The sequence below is a fragment of the Rhyacophila brunnea genome, unplaced genomic scaffold (assembly GCF_057557595.1).
Source record: "Rhyacophila brunnea isolate RB1 unplaced genomic scaffold, BYU_Rbru_1.0 scaffold_3, whole genome shotgun sequence".
In the NCBI taxonomy this organism is placed as follows: domain Eukaryota; kingdom Metazoa; phylum Arthropoda; class Insecta; order Trichoptera; family Rhyacophilidae; genus Rhyacophila; species Rhyacophila brunnea.
In genome coordinates, this window is record NW_028232965.1 from 9,942,869 (window position 1) to 9,948,959 (window position 6,091).

Genomic DNA, 6,091 nt, shown 5'->3' on the forward strand with positions numbered 1-6,091 from the left:
AATAACTTTAATCTAAGGTCCCGATATTTAAAAAATACATATTATTAATTTGCGTCATGCACAGCCTTTAATAACAGAAACTTTATAACTTTGATTGTTAGGGCACTGACAGTTCTAACTTATTGCGATCGTTTGACGTTTTGGTTTCGACTTTCGAGCAGTCATATCAATAATGTTATAATTAGGTATCATTTACAATACCTACTTCAATCATATTCGGTATCGGTCACGTAAATACCCATTTTATATTCGTTGATAATATTTTTTTAGGTTAGATAGGTAGTCTTTAAGATTATTTTTTTGCATCTAACATTATGCAGCATAGCATTTCTATTGTAGCTAAAGATATAATATACATATAGGTAGATAAGTAGGTACTCCATGTCGTCATTGTGGTATTTTGTAAGGTTTTAGACCAAAAACCTTACATACTACTTACTATCGGGTTATTTACAGTAGGACATAGGTACCTAGGTTGTTTGTTTTTTGATCTCAAGAGACCTCAATCACAAAAACGATATTATGTACCTATATACCTACTAGGTATATATTTCCTTCATTGTGTATAGGTATATTGAGCTAATAAACTGGTTTTGCCCAGTGCCGACCGCGAACCAAGATAATATCTACATGTTCCATGTACCTACCTAACATAACCAATGTTTTCTGTTTCACATTAATTTGTATACCTACCTACAAACATTTTAAACTTAATTGAGATGTTCTTAAACTTCTGTTCATGTAATATTATGTAGGTAGGTATATCTTGGTCTGCATTAGGCAATAAGATTAATAATTTTATGTGCATGTAAATATAAAGGTCAGGTACCTCCTCTAAGTACATAATATTATATTATCATCATGGATACCTACCTGAATGATGTTGGAGATATACTAATGCTTTGTGATGAATTTAATTTTAGCAAAGATCTTCAACCTTTCAACGTAGGTACAAAGCACCAGAAGAAATTAAAAATGAAATCCCCGGCATTAACAGGAATAAAATAATATTTCATCATCAACATCAGTCGGGGTCATTCCACTGCTAGATGAAAGCCTCTTCTAGCTCCTTCTACTATTTTCGGTCTCTAGTTCTTCGCTGCTACATACTTTTATTGTACTTCACGTGAACAAAGAGATCAACTAAGTGAAGTGTCAATCAACAAAAGTGGCATTTGTGCACAATGTTAATGAATTTTCCAAAACATTAAGTGTGATAATATAATATACAAGGATGAATAAGGCGTGGGCGAGGGCCAAGGTCCATTTTATGATTCCTCTATTGATGTACCTATTTTTATTAAGAAAAATGTTTGCCGTAGAATGGGGTGAATACTGAATAGACCCTTTTTAAAATTTCTATTTTTCTGCTACACATTATTCGGACAAATATGAATGACTTAAAACCTGTTTCTATGGACATAATCATACTCTAAAATATTTTTCAACTACCATTTATTATCAAACAGCCAATTTTGTGTGATGTCTCTTTCTATCCAGCGTTGGGGTGATTATAGACATGGCGGGTGGATAGAATCGAATAATGGTAATTTCCTAATGTTAAAAATGTAATTAAGTACCTACTGTACATTACAAATTTATGTAGGTACATTTAAGTATGTAAATCAAAATCAAAAATATAAATTTAAATGTTATACAACACAGTATTATGTAAGTATTTAAAAAAACATATACTTACATAAACATCTATTTATCCAAGAATTATTTGATACTTGAATCTGTATTTTATATACCATATTCGATGGATGTATGTGGTGTATTTTGTAAAATATTTGGTATGTATTTATTATTTAACTAAGCGTATTTAATTTGCTACGTGACCTGTAGCTCTTTTATAATCACAAATTATTGTTGAATGTTCCGAAAAAGCTGTCAAGGTAAATGACTCATTAACAAAAATAACTATATTTCAAAACCATTATAATCCATCTACCATATAAACACCATTTCAAGTAATAAAGAAATAAAAAGTCACCTAATTAAATAATATTATACTAGAAAAAATATACTATCTATATACCCACTTAATTTTCATTTAAAGTTGTAAAACGCCCGGTTACTAAATAGAGGAAGGACAGAGTCTTCTGGCACGACCGAATCACATTGGAACGGTGTTATTGTCATTTGAAAGTAACAATACTGACACCTAAATGAGTCGCCTGCACTGCCAGAATCATCTGAACCCTGTCACCTATCTATATACAATTTATTGTTATTTTTTTTCATATTTGTCCATTTTATTACAATATCGTGTTACTTTTAAAGCTCATTGTAATTCTAATAATTATATAAATATTTTTCTTGTATTCTGTGCAAAAATGATTATTAAAACTTTCTTAACCTAAACCAAGTATTTTTTATTGAATGATCCTGCAAAAAATTCAAGTACAGTTAAGTGACATATTTTGTTTCAGTGTATAAGCCATAAATAAATATACATAAATTATATTTAATATATACATGTATACTGTATGTATAGCCACGGTTGGTCTTGCACTTGTTGCTGTAGCTATGCGATCTGGTGTGGTCCATTATCCAAAAACACTCAATCACATCCCTGGTCAAACAGCGGGCAGCCGTGTAGTGAGTCTGGCTGGCCTATGGTGGCACTAGAATGATTTCAATATACACAGTCTGTTAATTTGAATATGTTTTCGACTGAAAGTTGTAAAAATATTAGAAATCAGGATTTAAATAATTAAAAAACTGTTTCATTAAATATCATATTCATACCTATGCAAAATTTTGATTCCTTTGAAGTACCTGTACAAAATACGGATGAATATAAACCAAACAAAAATATTTGTTACTGGTACTGCCATAGTAAAGTAAAGTTTAACATACTTCCCTAATAAAACAAAATTCCCAATTCTTGTCGTTCTGTAGATGTTTCATTTCAGTTTTTACCAACGATCCACTAAATATGAATTGGTCATAAACACTCAAAGGAAATCTGGCACTCACTGCCAGAATGTCCATGTCAGACATGTCAGATACCTGCATAAAAATAAATGTCATGTTATGATATTTATTACGAATTTCACATTTACAGAAAATTTTCTGCGCTCATTTTTGAAAGTCTCCAAGTATGACGGGTATATTCGCACATGGGTGCAGTTAATGCACCCAATGATTTTCGGGAAACCTGCCCTTTCTTGAAGTCTGAAATTAAAAAATATTTTTACCGACACAAAATAATATTCCCGTTAAATTATTATTGAGTAGGTAATTTACTTGTTGTGTCTATGCGCAGTTACTCTAGTTACATGACATGTACATTGTAATATTGTATAAATTGATCAGAGGGTATCAACACAACACTAAAGACTGTCAGCGCTGTATGGCGACTGTATGTAAGTATTACTAAGCACTGCTATTATAGCATCGGACACGTTTCCTATGAATCTGCTTACTGATGTCTGGCTCATTGCGCAGAAGACTTGGCCTACCCGTTTTTGGTACGCTCCCTCTGCGTAGAAACGCAAAATAGTCAAAACCTACAATTCAAATAACGGAGACATGTTATTTCAATAGCATATTACCTTCAAATCCTGTTAACCCTTCATGGTAAATGCTTATTTATAATATGTGCAGTTATGAAACTGAGTAAATCTATCTTACCTATGAGCCATGGCAATCTTGCCCTGTCATAAAGTAAGGTTATATTAAATGTCGATGTAATTTGTCGCACGCCATCTCATTATATCTTCAGCGTGTAATAAGCATTCAGAAGACGTGTACATTTTGTCAACACACAACTGTCACTTTGACATTCGTATATGTATTTAGTCTATGGCTGCATCCAATGCTGCCACCTTGTTTCAGATAATTAAAATACACTTTACGCAAAGTGGGTAAAAGTTGTAGCAATTCTGAAAGCGCTATAGTGTACGTGTATTTTTTATATTCAATTCATAAAAATTATAGAATAATTGGCGTAAAATATTAATAATATTTACAATTTTAAATCTGGCGCGTAAATAAAATTATTTAGTCTATGGCTGCGTCGCTGACGCTTTGGTGTGGGGCCAAACGCGAAATTCGCATCAAATCCAAGCGGTAGCGACAGCGATAGCGAGGGCGTTGCGAATTCGCTGCGAATATTCGCTTTGGTTTGGGGGAGGCTTAATGTTTCAAATAATAAATTAATAGGTAAAATAAAATGTTGGCAAAACTGACAGATAGTGGCAATACAACTCGAATATCGATCGGAAATGGCACTGCCATAATAATAATATTATTTTAATATAGTATTGTTATTTTTTTGCTTTGTTCTGAAAATACTATTTATTTTATTATCTTTATAAAAATAATGTAGGTAATTTAATTCTCAATCTTCTAGGTATCTACCTAACAAAAACTGTATGAAAATAATATTGTCATTCAATCCTCGTAACCGGTGAATACGAATAGGTACTTCTAATAAATACTTCTTCTTTCACGGCGCTACACCCCGGGGTGGGATTTGGCCTCCTCCACAACCGCTCTCCACTCACTCCGGTCTCTCGCCACACTTCTCCAGTTACCGGGTCTTCCTATAGTATATGAAGCCAGTCCACTTCTACGGCTTCAGCCTATCTCCTTCTTAGACGGCCTCTGGGTCTCTTCCGTTGGGGTAGCCACTTCGTCATGATCCTAGGCGCTCTAACTTCAGGCATTCTCTCCACATCAGTGGCGCACCCAGGATTTTATATTGGGGGGGGCCCAAGGAGGATAATGTAAATTAGTCCCATAGGATCTTTTTCTTCACAGCCTAATTTCTCGTTTATCGACCTTTTGTTTATTGCACTCGGTGTACCTTCACCATGGTCCCCACATCCTGAAACGCTAGGATATTTGGCGGGCCCCCTACCTACCGCGAAAATTAAAGGCAGTGTGAAACACTACATTAACGTTTTTCAAATTGTGTTTTAGATCAAATTAAGGGTACTCATACCAGTGAATTATTGGCGATTTTTAATACATCTACTTTAATAATGGAGCTGTCGAGTATCGACACATAATAATTAAAAAATATATTGCATAATTATATAATTGAAAATGTTCATGGTCATGAAGTATAATAGCGCCGCAGGCGACTTTTTTACTATTAAAGCTAATGTATGATGTGTGTTTATCACACTTATCTGGTCAACCCGACACGCCGGGCCCCCCACAGCCCGGGCTCCCAGGCTAGAGCCCTGTCAGCCCTCCCCAGCCATTACCTAGACCACTCCGGAATTCGGGTGGATACCGAAAATTTTTTGACAGTTCCATTAGGGATTGGGTTTCTAAAAAAACCTGATATTAGTGTTTCGAAATTTTTGTGTTAGAAATTAAAATCTAAGAATTTTTTCTAAAAAGGGTGCTGGAGAATTACAAATCATTTTTTTGCCGTGTTTTTATTTGTCTAAGCCCAAAATTATAGTTTACCGGCTTTCAATTTCAGTGTTTAAAATCATTCTGATAATTTTGGGGGGTGCCAGGGCCCCTTGACCCCCCCCCCTGGGTGCGCCACTGCTCCACATGACCCGCCCATCATAGTCTTTGGGACTTACAGTATCTTATGACTATTTGCTGTTCAATCAGCTCTTTCAACTCGTGGTTCATTTTTATTCTGTAGTTCCCATTTTCCAACGTTGGTCCAAAGATTTTGCGGAGTATTTTGCGCTCGAAGACAGCTAATTTGTTTTCTTTGTTTTGAGTTAAGCACCAAGTCTCACTGCCATATTATATTGCTGTTATAATTGTTTTATAAATTAGAAGTTTACTTCTTCGGCCTAGAATTTTCGACCCCACCAGTCGCTTGCAGGCATGCCAGCATTTATTCCCGGAGATAAGGCGGATTTTTATCTCCTCTGCTGTCTTATTTTGGGTATTTAGGCTGGATCCGAGATACGTGAACTTTACTTGTCCACCCCTTCATATGCATGCTGTCCTATGTCTATATTCTGCAGCGGTACCTGATCGCGTGTGCTGACCATATACTTAGTTTTTGACTGATTTATTTGCAGCCCAGCGTTTTCTGCTTTTATTTTCATAGTGCCTCCATGGTCGATCATTCTCTGTTTGGATCTGCTTGTAATTACTG

At 34.9% G+C, this 6,091-nt stretch overlaps 1 long non-coding RNA gene across 1 annotated transcript; it reads right to left on the reverse strand.

Annotated features, from left to right (window-relative positions):
* Positions 1–2,365: 2,365 nt before the first annotated feature.
* On the reverse strand, positions 2,366–3,802 carry LOC147067864 (uncharacterized). The gene is made up of 3 exons (XR_015071325.1): positions 3,643–3,802; positions 2,755–3,018; positions 2,366–2,630 (listed from the first exon to the last, which is right to left on the reverse strand). It is a non-coding gene; the product is annotated as an uncharacterized LOC147067864 (long non-coding RNA).
* Positions 3,803–6,091: the final 2,289 nt, after the last annotated feature.